General features: G+C 39.4%; 1 pseudogene; it reads left to right on the top strand.

The window, feature by feature from the left end:
- The window catches only part of LOC107484506 (uncharacterized), a 106,519-nt pseudogene that overhangs the window by 30,343 nt on the left and 61,687 nt on the right, over positions 1-14,489 (top strand).

Raw genomic sequence — 14,489 nt, 5'->3', positions numbered from 1 at the left:
AGGTCGGCAAAGATAAAGCGACGAGGTTCAGATTAATGTGAGAAGTTATAAAGCAACTCTGAAAAGGCTCAAAAAGCCAAATAAAAGAGATTACAAAAATAACTTAAAAGGCCGACCAAACAACAAGGTCGGACCCAACAAAGGGAAGTACTCGACCGCCACCCCCGAGGTCCGAGAAAAAGCCCGGATCCGAGAAAGAAGCCTTAAAACGGCGAAAACAAAGATTTCGAGAACGCTTACTAAAAGGTTGCTATACAAAAACAACTAAAAAGTACAAGCGAAGAAACGAAATCAAAGGGAAGGGTAAAACAAAGTTTCAAAAAGCGCTAGCTAAAAAGTTGTTATCCAAAAACAACTAAAAAGCATAAAGCGGAACTAAAAGTCAAAACGCAAACAAACACCACACAATAAGCTAAAAAGTTACTACAAGTAGCTAATAGCAAAAAAGGTGTTCAAAGCATCAAACAGGTAGTAAAAACTGTCCAAAAAAGAGCCCACAGGCCGGGCAAAAAACCAAAGACAAAGGATTACAGGGAATCAAGATCCTTTCCGGTAGAAGGCTGCGGAGGAAGAACCATAGAAATCGGGACAGCCTTGACAGCACCGTCATCTCGGTTTGAAACCTCCACACCAGATTCCTCCCCGGCCAAAGGCGAAGTCGGGTTCACAACCGGAACTTTAGGGTCAGACACTGGAACCTCATCCTCGTTGGGAGCCGGAACAATCTTTCCCTCCACGACAACATTATCCGTACTGAATAAACTCAGATCCAGGTCAGGAGCAAGAACCCGGACCTGAGCCTTCAAATTTTCAAACATAGCATCCATACCCTTAGCCACATGACCCTCTAGCTCGTAAAAATCATCCTGAGCGGATTGCAACCTCTCCTTTGTCTCCACAAGCTCAGCATATGTCCGAGTATAACTCTCCCTCGCCGCCTTCGCCATCTCCTCGGATGAACTCGCCGCCGCTAGAGGTTGGAGGGTCCTGATTTATAGGTCGAAACTGGGGAGTCGGAATAGTCTTTGACCGAGTAGTGACACCCACAGTAGTCTTCTTCGGAGAAGATCGGGCAGAAGCCTCCCCAGCCTCAATATTTCGAGCAGCCACGGACTTCTTCGTCCGACGAAGGTACTTCATAGAATCCGCCTGAGAAGACATCTCTGCAAAAATAAAAAAAGAGGATCACCAAAACAGAAATTCCACCAAAACAAAGACAAGCAAAGCCAAAATACTAAAAAGATAATCTCGGAGGGTCGGGAACTACCTAACTCGGAACGGAGAAAGGCTTGGATCCCCCAACATTTTCTTCGTGTCCAAGTGAGGTGCCCGACCCCATAAACTGCTTACCACACCCACAAAAGCCTGCTCCACCTCATCTAGACTCTCAAGGGTATACTTAGTAGACACTACATTCTCCTGCCAACAAAGAGGAAAAGAAGGCTCCCCACTCTCATCTAAAAAGAAGGGTCGGACATCTCCAGTAGCCCGGACCTTGAAATAGAAGTTCTTAAAATCATGAAAGGACTCATCATACAGGGTGCAAAACTTCCTTCCCTGGTTAGCCCTAAAGGAAACCCAAGATACCTTACCTCCACCCGACCCTGGCTTCGTCAACACAAACAAGTAGGAAAAAAGAGAAATAGAGGGAGCAACGCCCAAGAACTGACACAAAAGTTGAAACAGCTTTAAAAACGCCCAAGAATTTGGATGGAGCTGCGTAGGAGCAAGATTACAAGACCACAACACCTCAGACTCCAGATCGGTAAAAGGAAGTCGGACACTCAACTTAGAGAAAAAACAATCATAAGCATAAAAGAAAAGCTTCTCGGAACTATCTAACTCAGAATCTACCACGGTAGGGACTCTTAGAGGAAGAGGGTCTACCCAATCAAGACCACACGGAATTTTAGTCGACATCGCTTGAAGAACCTTTCGAGACATAAAATTCTTACCTACAAAGAAGAATACAACAGCAAGCAAAAAATCACATAAAGAAGACGAGCACGAAAACCCATTTAGCAAAGCGAGAAACAAAGACCTCACGAGAAGCGGGGCAATACAGAACAAAGACACCGGGGAACAAAAAAGAGCCCCCCCCATATAAAAACAAGAGCAATGGCGGCACCTCTTTTGGGGCAACCCAGGCATAAAGAAAAAGAAACAAACAAGAGCCACACAAAGGACAAGAGCATATGATCACAAGAAAAGAGAAACAAACCTGGAAGAAGAAGCGAAGACGAAGATCTCCAAAGCAAGGAGAACGAAGCGACGACACAGAGGAAACCCCGGAAAGACACACAAAGAAAGATTCTGGAAAGCAAAACAAAGGGAAAGAAGAAGCGGCGCTTGTAAAAGCATAAGAAAAACAAACGCAGAAAGGAGGAAAGGAGCAATAAATAAAGCCTTCACAGAGCCCGAACAGAAATCGAGGAAAAACGGTAAAATGCAATAAATGCAGGAACGGCCATTTTGAATTTTGAAAAACAGACTACTATGCCCGAGCACGACCTCCCAAAAAAGGACGAACTCGGGCAGGGGCACTGTTCATACCCTGACCGGGGTCCTCCAACTCGGCAAATTCGCAAGAGGTCCGACCTTGCCTAAAGCTCACACCTAAAGGTCGGACCTCGGACAAAGAGCAAAGGAAGGCCCATCAAAAGGAACGCAGCCCAAACCTAAAGGCCGAAAAGGCCTGGAAAAGGCGGTTCCACAAAGATAGAGATAAAACTCCCAAAGATAAGATAAGATAAGAATATCTTATCTAGGGAAGATCACTGCCAACTACTATAAATACACTGGAGCACCCAGGTATGGCATTCATTCCAAATCTACACATATCTGCTTGGACCCATGCTAACTTAAGCATCGGAGTGTCATTGCAGGTACAACCACCAACCATTCTGCATATCAAGCTCGGGTCACCGAACCCCCACCTCGGGCTTCTCCAGACGACCGAGCTACACGTTTCAGGTAAACCCTCGGAACAGTGGTAGTGGTTTCAGTTTAGGTTTTGGAGGTTTATCCTCTTCCTGAGGAATTTTCAGAGGTTCTTCTATTTCCTCTGGTTCTTCCTGATCAGGCTGAACATTTTTAAAGATGTCTTCTAGCTCTGATTCAAGACTCTCAGTCATATTGATCTCTTCCACCAAAGAGTCAATAATATCAGCGCTCATGCAGTCATTTGATGAGAGTTCGTCCAGTTGCTAGGAAGGGTCTTTCTAGGATGAGAGTTGCACTCTTGTGCTCCTCCATTTCCAGCACTACAAAGTCAGTTGGAAAGGCGAATGGCCCAACCTTGACAATCATGTCCTCAATTATGTCTGATGGATATTTAATGGAGCCATCAGCAAGCTGGAGACATATCCGGGTTGGTTTGACTTCTTCAGTCAATCCAAGCTTTCTGATAGTGGACGCAGGTATTAGGTTGATACTTGCTCCAAGGTCACATAGGGCTGTCTTGGTACAAGCACCTTCTAATGTGCATGGTATCATAAAGCTTCCTAGATCTTGAAGCTTTTCTGGTAAGCTTTTCAGAATGACTGCACTGCATTCTTCAGTGAGAAACACTTTTTCAGTTTCTCTCCAATCCTTCTTATGACTTAAGATCTCTTTCATGAACTTAGCATAAGAAGGTATTTGCTCAAGTGCTTCTGCAAACGGAATCTTTATTTCAAGAGTCCTTAGATAGTCTGCTAAGCGGGCAAATTGTTTATCCTGTTCTGCTTGGTGGAGTTTCTGAGGATAAGGCATCTTGGCTTTATATTCTTCAAGCTTAGTTGCTGCAGGTTTATTCCCTACAGAGGTGGTTGGAGAAGCCCTTTTAGAGGGGTTACTATCAGCACTCTCAGGTGTCTGATTCCTCATTGGTGTTTGAACGCCAAGACTGGGTGAGGAATGGGCATTTAACGCCAACTTTTCCCCCCTTTCTGGTGTTTGAACGCCAAAACTGGGCAAGGAATGGGCGTTTAACACCAACTTTTGCCCCATTTCTGGTGTTTGAACGCCAGGAGTATTCCTCTCTGGGCTCTTACTGTCCTCAGAGGGATTTTGGACAGTGGTTTGGTTATCCTCTGTCAGTTGTTCTTTTCTTGGCTTTTTGCCACTTTGAGCAGTGTTATTCAATGTCTTCCCACTCCTCAGTTGAACTGCTTGGCATTCTTCTGTTATCTGTTTAGATAACTGCTGTTTTGTCTGATTCAACTGTGATTTTATGTTCTTGTTAGCAATTTTAGTTTCTTGGAGCATCTCTTTAAATTCTGCTAACTGTCTTGTCATCAGGAGTAATTACTGATTAAGCTCAACAATCTGTTCTTGAGGATTAGGATCAGTAGTTACTTCCATAGCTTCTTCTTTTGTAGAGGACTCGTTCCTTGAGTATAGATGTTAATTTCTAGCAACCGTATCTTTGAGCTCTTGAGCCTCTTCAATCGTCTTCCTCATATGTATAGATCCACCAGCTAAGTGGTCTAGAAACATCTGAGCTTTTACTGTAAGCCCATAGTAGAAGATGTCTAACTGTACCCACTCTGAAAACAATTCAGAGGGGCATTTTCTTAGCATACCTCTATACCTCTCCTAGGCATTATAAAGGGATTCATTATCCTCTTGTTTAAAGCCTTGGATGTCCAGCCTTAGCAGTGTCATCCTTTTTGGAGGGTAAAATTGATTCAGGAATTTGTCTGATAACTGTCTCCATGTTTTTATGCTTGCTGTGGGTTGGTTATTCAACCACCTCTTAGCTTGATCTTTTACAGCAAATGGAAACAGTAATAATCTGTAGACATCCTGATCCACCTCTTTATCACGTACTGTGTCACCAATTTGTAAGAACTGTGCCAGAAACTCAGTAGGTTCTTCTTGTGGAAGACCAGAATACTGGCAATTTTGCTGCACCATGATAATGAGTTGAGGATTTAGCTCAAAGCTGCTTGCTTTAATGGGAGGTATACAGATGCTACTCCCATATGCAGCTGTAATGGGGTTAGCATATGACCCCAGAGTCCTTCTGGACTGCACAATTCCACTTAGGTCCATGATGGAGAAAGGGAAATGATATGGATCACAAGTAAAGTATAATTTTTTTTAATTAGGAATGACCGAAAATAATAAAATAAAATAGAAAAGAAAATAAAATAAAATTTTGAAAACTAAAAGAAAATAAAATCAAACCAAATTGAAAACTAGATTAATTAATTAAGAAGATTTTGGAATTAGCAATTAAAAAGATATGATTGAAAAGATATGATTTTGAAAATTAATGCAAAATTTTGAAGATTTAAAGGAAAATACAAAGAAGACACCAAACTTAGAAATTTTTAGAAAATCACATACAAATTTTTGAAAACCTAAAGGAAAACACAAAGAAGACACCAAACTTAGAATTTTTAAAGATCAAGAAAGGACTAAGAACATGCAAATTCGAAAAAAATTAAAAGAAAACAAAAGCATGCAATTGACACCAAACTTAAGATATGAAACTAAACTCAAATAAAAGACTCTAAACCAACAAAAATAAAACAGTCCTAATCTAAGCAACAAGATAAACCGTCGGTTGTCCAAACTCGAACAATCCCCGGCAACGGTGCCAAAAACTTGGTGCACAAAATTGCAATCACACTTTTGCAATCCCGCACAACTAACCAGCAAGTGCACTGGGTCGTCCAAGTAATTCCTTACGTGAATAAGGGTCGATCCCACGGAGATTGTCAGCTTGAAGCAAGCTATGGTCTATCTGGAAGGCTCTATCTTTTTGGAGATGCTCTATCTTCTGAATCTCTGCTTTCCTACTGTTTTCTTCTTCATACACGCAAGGCTCCTTCTATGGCAAGTTGTATGTAGGGTTTCACCGTTGTCAATGGCTACCTCCCATCTTCTCAGTGAAAATGTTCAACGCGCTCTGTCATAGCACGGCTATTCATCTGTCGGTTCTCGATCATGTCGGAATAGAATCCAGTGATTCTTTTGCGTCTGTCACTAACGCCCCACAATCGCGAGTTTGTAGCTCGTCACAGTCATTCAATCCCTGAATCCTACTCAGAATACCACAGACAAGGTTTAGACCTTCCGGATTCTCAAGAATGGCCGCCAATATGTTTTAGCTTATACCACGAAGATTCTGGCTAAAGAATCCAAGAGATATCCACTCAATCTAAAGTAGAACAGAGGTGGTTGTCAGGCACACATTCATTGGTGAGAATGATGATGAGTGTCACGGATCATCACATTCATCAGGTTGAGGAGCAAGTGATATCTTAAAATAGAAGCAAGCGTGATTGAATGAAAAACAGTAGTAATTGCATTAATCCATCAAGACACAGCAGAGCTCCTCACCCCCAACCATGGGGTTTAGAGACTCATGCCATAGAAGGTACAATATGAAACATGTAAAGTGTCATGAGGTGTAGATACAATGTCAAAAGGTCCTATTAATAGTGAACTAGTAACATAGGATATACAGAAATGAGTAAATGACGTAAAAATCCACTTCCGGGGTCAACTTGGTGTGTGCTTGGGCTGAGCATTGAAGCCTTCATGTGTAGAGACTTTTCCTGGAGTTAAACGCCAGCTTTTGTGCCAGTTTGGGCGTTTAACTCCAACTTTTGTGCCAGTTCCGGCGTTAAACGCCGGGAATTCTGAAGCTGATTTGCAACGCCGGTTTGGGCCATCAAATCTCGGGAAAAGTATGGACTATCATACATTGCTGGAAAGCCCAGGATGTCTACTTTCCAACGCAATTGAGAGCGCACCAATTGGGCTTCTGTAGCTCCAGAAATTTGCTTTGAGTGCAGGGAGGTCAGAATCTAACAGCATCTGCAGTCCTTTTTCAGCCTCTGAATCAGATTTTTGCTCAGGTCCCTCAATTTCAGCCAGAAATTATCTGAAATCACAGAAAAACACACAAACTCATAGTAAAGCCCAGAAAAGTGAATTTTAAATAAAAACTAATAAAAATATACTAAAAACTAACTAAATTATACTGAAAACATACTAAAAGCAATGCCAAAAAGCTTATAAATTATCCGCTCATCAACAACCACCTGCCAATGTTAAGGCAATCAGAAGCTTTCTGGGGCATGCAGGATTCTATAGGAGGTTTATAAAGGATTTTTCAAAACATGCAAAACCTCTAAGCAATCTGCTAGCTGCTGACACGCCATTTATATTTGACACAGAGTGTCTGTAGGCATTTGAGACCCTGAAAGCCAAGCTGGTTACAGCACCAGTCATTTCTGTACCAAATTGGACATTACCATTCGAACTAATGTGTGATGCCAGTGACCATGCCATTAGTGCAGTATTAGGATAGAGGCATGACAAACTTCTGCATGTTATTTACTATGCCAACCGTGTCCTAAATGATGAACAGAAAACAAATTGCTTGCAGTGGTTTATGCCATTGACAAGTTTAGATCCTATTTTGTAGGATTAAAGGTGATTGTGTAAACTAACCATGCTGCTCTTAAATATCTACTCACAAAGCAGGATTCAAAACCCAGGCTCATAAGGTGGGTGGTGCTTCTGCAAGAGTTTGATATAGAAATAAGAGACAGAAAAAGGACAGAAAACCAAGTGACAGATCACCTGTCCTGGATAGAACCAGTAGAAGGGGCATCCCTCCCTATCACTGAGATCTCTGAAACCTTTTCGGATGAGCAATTCTTTGCCATTCAGGAAGTAACATGGTTTGCAGACATTGCAAACTATAAGGCTGCAAGGTTTATACCCAAGGAGTACAACAGGCAGCAAACGAAAAAATTAATTTCTGATGCAAAGTACTACTTGTGGGATGAACCATATCTCTTTAAGAGATGCGCAGATGGATTAATCCGTAGGTGTGTACCTAGAGAAGAAGCACAGAGGATCCTTTGGTACTACCATGGATCACAATATGGAGGACATTTCAGAAGTGAGCGAACAGCCACAAAAGTACTCCAATGCGGCTTCTATTGGCCCACTCTCTATAAAAACTCCCGAGAATTTGTACGAAATTGTGACAGTTGCCAGAGAGCTGGTAATCTGCCTCATGGTTACACCATGCCTCAGCAAGTGATCTTAGAGATTGAATTGTTTGACGTATAGGGTATTGACTTCATGGGGCCTTTCCCACCTTCAAACTCAAACACTTATATTCTTGTGGCAGTAGACTATGTATCTAAATGGGTAGAGGCAATTGCAACACTCACTAGTGATACAAAAACAGTGATAAAGTTCTTCCAGAAACATATTTTCAGTAGATTTGGTGTCCCCAGAGCAATAATCATTGATGGAGGCACTCATTTCTGTAATAAACAGCTTTACTCTGTTATAGTCCGGTATGGAATTAGCCACAAGGTAGTAACTCCATATCATCCACAGACAAATGGACAAGCTGAGGTCTCGAATAGAGAACTAAAAAGAATTATGGAACAGACTGTAATGGCCCGTAGAAAGGATTGGGCAAAAAGCATGGATGATGCTCTGTGGGCATACAAAATAGCATTCAAGACTCCTATAGGAACTTCTCCATACCAACTTGTGTATGGCAAAGCCTGTCATCTACCCGTGGAACTGGAACACAAAGCCTACTGGGAAACCAGATTCCTAAACTTTGATGCTAAATTAGCTGGAGAGAAAAGATTGCTCTAGTTGAATGAGCTAGAGGAGTTCAGGCTCAATGCTTTCAAAAATGCAAAAATTTACAAGGAGAAAGCAAAAAGATGGCATGACAAGAAATTGTCACCCAAAGTCTTTGAACCAGGACAAAGGTCCTGCTATTTAACTCTAGACTTGGATTATTCCTTGGGAAACTAAAATCCTGGTCGAGGGGACCATATGTGAGTACAGGTGTGTCACCATATGGATTTGTGGAGCTTCAGGATATTGATTCTGACAAGAGATTCATTGTTAATGGGCAAAGAGTCAAGTACTATCTTGAAAGCAATATTGAGCAAGAGTGCTCAAAACTGAGACTAGAATAACATTCAGTGAGGTCCAGCTAAAAACAATAAATAAGCGCTTATTGGGAGGCAACCCAATTTTATTTTAATTTTATCTATATATTTTGTTTTCTTTTAGGTTGATGATCATGTGAAGTCACAAAGACAATTACAAAAATAAATGAAAAAATAAAAAATAGCATTGAAAACAACACACCCTGGACGAAAGACTTACTGCGTTTAAACGCCAGTAAAGGTAGCGAAATGGGCGTTTAAACATTCAATCTGGCACCTTTCTGGGCATTTAAACGCCAGAATAGGGCACCAAACTGGCGTTTAAATGGTAGAACAGGGCAACAGACTGGCATTTAGACGCCAGAACAGGAAGGAATGTTGGCATTTAAACGCCAGAACAGGGCAGCAGACTGGCGTTTAAACACCAGAATTGCACTCTAAGGCGTTGTGAACGCCCAATTGGAGCAGGGATGAAGAATTTCTTGACCCTTCAGGATCTGTGGACCCCACAGGATCCCCACCAACCTCAACTCACTCTCTCTCATCTTCACACCTTTCTACAACACTCTTCCCCAAATACCCTTCACCAATCACCTCCATATCTCCTCCCCAAATATCCTCCATATCCTCTATTTTCTTCTTCCCCTTTTTTGTTTCTTTTTTTGCTCGAGGACGAGCAAACCTTTTAAGTTTGGTGTGGTAAAAGCATTGCTTTTTCTGTTTTTCCATAACCATTTATGGCACCTAAGGCCGGAGAAACCTCTAGAAAGGGGAAAGGGAAGAGAAAAGCTTTCACCTCCGAGTCATGGGAGATGGAGAGATTCATCTCAAGGGTCCATAGCTCAGTAGTAGAGCATTTGACTGCACAACAAGAGAGCCCATTCATGGACCTCAACAAGAGCATGGGAAATTCCCTCATCAAAAAATCCCTGAGATACCTCAAGGGATACATTTTCCTCCACACAACTATTGGGACCAATTAAGGGTGGAACACCAAGAACACTCCATCATTCTCCATGATATTAGAGAAGATCAAAGAGCTTTGAGGGAGGAGCAACAAAGGCAAGGAAGAGACATAGAGGAGCTCAAGAGCACCATTGGTTCTTCAAGAGGAGGAAGACGCCACCCTCACTAAGGTGGACTCATTCCTTAATCTCCCTATCTATTTATTTTTCTGTTTTTTGGCTTTATGTTGTATGTTCTATCTATGTTTGTGTCTTCACTACATGATCATTAGTGTCTAGTGTCTATGTCTTAAAGCTATGAATAACTCCATGAATTCCTCACCTCTCTTACATGAAAAATGTGCTTAATTACAAAAGAACAAGAAGTACTTGGATTTCAAATTTTATCTTGAAATTAGTTTAATTATTTTGATGTGGTGGCAATATTTTTTGTTCTCTGAATGAATACTTGAACAGTGCATATTTTTGATCTTGTTGTTTATGAATGTTAAAGTTGTTGGCTCTTGAAAGAATGATGAACAAAGAGAAATGTTATTGATAATCTAAAAAATCATGAAATTGGTTCTTGAAGTAAGAAAAAGCAGTAAAAAAAAAGAAAAAAAGAAAAAAAATGGTGAAAAAAAAAAAGAAAAAGAAAAAGAAAGCAAAAAAAGCCAATAGCCCTTTAAACCAAAAGGCAAGGGTAAAAAGGATCCAAGGCTTTGAGCATTAATGGATAGGAGGGCCCAAGGAAATAAAATTCAGGCCTAAGCGGCTAAATCAAGCTATCCCTAACCATGTGCTTGTGGCATGCAGGTCCAAGTGAAAAACTTGAAATTGAGTGGCTAAAGTCGTGATCCAAAGCAAAAGAGTATGCTTAAGAACTCTGGACACCTCTAACTGGGGACTTTAGCAATGCTGAGTCACAATCTGAAAAGGTTCACCCAGTTATGTGTTTGTGGCATTTATGTATCTGGTGGTAATACTGGAAAACAAAGTGCTTAGGGTCACGGCCAAGACTCATAAAGTAGATGTGTTCAAGAATCAACGCACTGAACTAGGAGAATCAATAACACTATCTATAATTTTGAGTTCTAATAGATGCCAATCATTCTAAATTTTAAAGGAAAAAGTGAGATGCCAAAACTGTTCAGAAGCAAAAAGGTACAAGCCCCGCTCATCTAATTAGGACTAAGTTTCATTGATACTGATAAGTAATAAACTTTACTGATAAGTAATAAAATCAGTTTACACATTTTCATCACAAATTATTTTTCAAGCATCACACACCAATCTGGTTCTCTTCCTTTTGTGTTTTTCTCTAAAGATTTATTTATATTCAACTTTGAATATTTTTTATAGAGTATTTTCTCGAACTTTATAAATAGTTTTTACATAACAATTATACGCACTCTCTATGCACCTCACCTCTGTTAGTGGTTTTTTTCTTCGTGATTTAATGATTTTTTTTATCTTATGAAATTGTTTTGGTTTCACACAATGAATTTTTTTTTCAGATTTTTAAAGGCCTTAATTTTCACACCAATAGATAGTTATATGGATCTTCAACCAGGTAAGTAAACATTTATCTGCGTCTCATGCATGTAATATTTGATACCCTGTTTTATACTTGTTCTAATTTTAATCTAATTTAAATTAATTTTAAAGTATTGTTTTACCATTACTGAAAATAGACCGTCTTGAACACTATATATTTTTCTTTCTTTAGTAGTAGCCTTCCTCTTAAAAAAGACATAATTTTTTTTATTTTCATCATCATATTTGTAAAAAAAATTAGAATGTATAAAATATTAAATATGTAAAAGAAATTGTCATTTCAATGATAAATATTAAAAATCATAATAAACGCTAATTAATAATTTGAATTTTTTACCAATACAAAGATACAACTAAAAAAATAAAAAAATTCAAAATAATATTAAAAAAATAGATAACAGAATTATATAATTTTATAAACATAATACATAACATTATAATTGTTTGGAATTTAGCTTGAAACTTAAAGGATGAAAACTTTGACCTCGTATAACACTAATAATTATTGAATATCTTAATTTTGTATTTAAAAATTTCATCTAAAAATTAATAAAACTTAAAATAACATTAAATTAAATTTTTGCCAAAAGTTAATTATCAAAACCTGTTATAATCTACTATAGTAGTTTTTTTTCTTTAACATGTAAGACTTCAACTAGGTAAAATACCAAAACCTTAAATCCATTATAATAAATTTGCAATAAAATATTACCAACTGAATGAATTATGTGAGTATGGAACACACATATTTGACGTTACTGTAAATTAGGGCAACCAAATTAGCTAAGAAAAATGTTTGAAAAAGCATTACTGAAAACAACATCATATAAGCACTGTATTTCTGAAATCAAAATATGTTCACAACATCAGACTCATAAATGGTCAAATCAATTTTCATAACTATTTCAATAGAATCCATAGAAATATTAAAACACATCAACAACATAGTAAATTTTCCATCTTCAAAATTGATTTCACCAACAGCTTTCCAAAACCAATCCTTTGAATGGGTTCACATTCAAAACAAACTCAATTCAAGAAACAGTGCATGAAAGAAAACCATCAAACAACACAAAACCCAGAAACTATAACGCCACTAACCTTCAACAGAGAGCATGATGACGAAGAGACGACGACGAGCAGAGATACGATGGCGAGCCACAGACAGCAGCAACCGGGCGATACGGCGACGAGCGGCGAGATGACGGCGTGCGACGAGACTAAGACTAGACTACGCCAACTAGCTCGAAGCCTCAGACAGACGACAACCATGAAAAACGGCTATGACTGATGTTAGGGAATTAACCGTCGATCTAGATTTTCACAAAATAGAATTCCATCGTTGAAAGTATAGTCTAGACCAACAATTGACTCCCAAATCAAATAATCCAATTCAAATCAAAATAAACCAAAATCGAGAGTACCTCAACCTCGGGTCGTTCTCCCTAGGAACTAATGCCAACAAGTGCACAATCTTGGTTATGAGAAAGCAAGGGGATTTTTATGATGAAACAAGCAATAAAGAGATAAAAGAACAAGATAAAATTTCAATTAATAAACTAATGAAAGAACTAAAGGACTATGTATGTAATATAAACAAGTAAAGGTATAAAGTAAATGACAAAGTGGTTTAAGACATAAAAGAAACCTTAACTTGGGATGAGTTATGGAATCCCTTCCTTGCCATAACCACAACTATGATAATTATCATGAGTTAGTCTTGCCTAGTCAACCCCAACCATCGCGGGAAAAGTCATGCAAGCATAATTGACCTTAATCCATAAGTCCTAGCTAACTTACCAAACTAGTTGATAAAAGGCTAGCTTTAATGGAAACAAGAGTCAATTAACTCCCTAAGAATTACAACTAAATGTTGGACATTATGATTCTAGTAATCCATAAACTCATTTTTCCCAAGTCAAGGGGTGGAAGTTACCCCAAAACTAAGATTGGCATTTCATCAAACACCTAATGGGCATAATCATAAAACATGGCAAAATTGGTAAATTAATGAAAGCTATGAACCATAAATGATCAAACTGGTGCACGAATTTGTAATTCGTACAACTAACCAGCAAGTGCACTGGGTCGTCCAAGTAATACCTTACGTGAGTAAGGGTCGATCCCACGGAGATTATTGGTTTGAAGCAATCAATGTTTATTTTATTAATCTTAGTCAGGAGGTCAATAAGGTTATTTGGATTTAATTGTAAGAAGTCAAAGTATTTAAAATTGTAAGAAGAAAAAGAGAATAATAGCGTTACTTGTTGTGCAGTAGTGAGAAATATGTTGGAGTTTTGGAGATGCTTTGTCCTCTGAATTTCTGCAATGTAATATTTAACTCAATTGTTTGTAAAGCACGTCTACGGCAAGCTGCATGTAGGGTGTCACCATTGTCAGTGGCTACTTCCCATCCTCTCAGTGAAAACGTTCCTATGCTCTGTCACAGCACGGCTAATCATCTGTCGGTTCTCAATCAAATTGGAATAGAATCCATTGATTCTTTTGCGTCTGCCACTAACGCCCAGCCTTCAGGAGTTTGAAGCTCGTCACAGTCATTCAATCCCAGAATCCTACTCAAATGTCATGAGGTACAAGATAAGTCTCTAAAAGTTGTTTAAATAGTAAACTAGTAACCTAGGTTTACAGAAAATGAATAAACAAAGATAATTGGTGCAGAAATCCACTTCTGGGGCCCACTTGGTGTGTGCTGGGGCTGAGACTAAAGCTATCCACGAGTAGAGCCCTTTCTTGGCGTTAAACTCCAGGTTATGACGTGTTTTGGGCGTTCAACTCCGGATCATGATGTTTTTCTGGCGTTTAACTCCAGACAGCAGCATGAACTTGGCATTCAACGCCAAGTTACGTCATCTATCTTCGCGCAAAGTATGGACTATTATATATTGCTGGAAAGTCCTGGATGTCTACTTTCCAACGCTGTTGAGAGCGCGCCAATTGGACTTCTGTAGCTCCAGAAAATCTATTCCGAGTGCAGGGAGGTCAGGATCCAACAGCATCAGCAGTCCTTTTTCAGCCTAAGTCAGATTTTTGCTCA

Source organism: Arachis duranensis, chromosome 4, assembly GCF_000817695.3.
Source record: "Arachis duranensis cultivar V14167 chromosome 4, aradu.V14167.gnm2.J7QH, whole genome shotgun sequence".
Taxonomy (NCBI): domain Eukaryota; kingdom Viridiplantae; phylum Streptophyta; class Magnoliopsida; order Fabales; family Fabaceae; genus Arachis; species Arachis duranensis.
The sequence above is the reverse complement of the archived record's forward strand: the minus strand, read 5'-3'. Positions and strand labels throughout refer to the sequence as shown.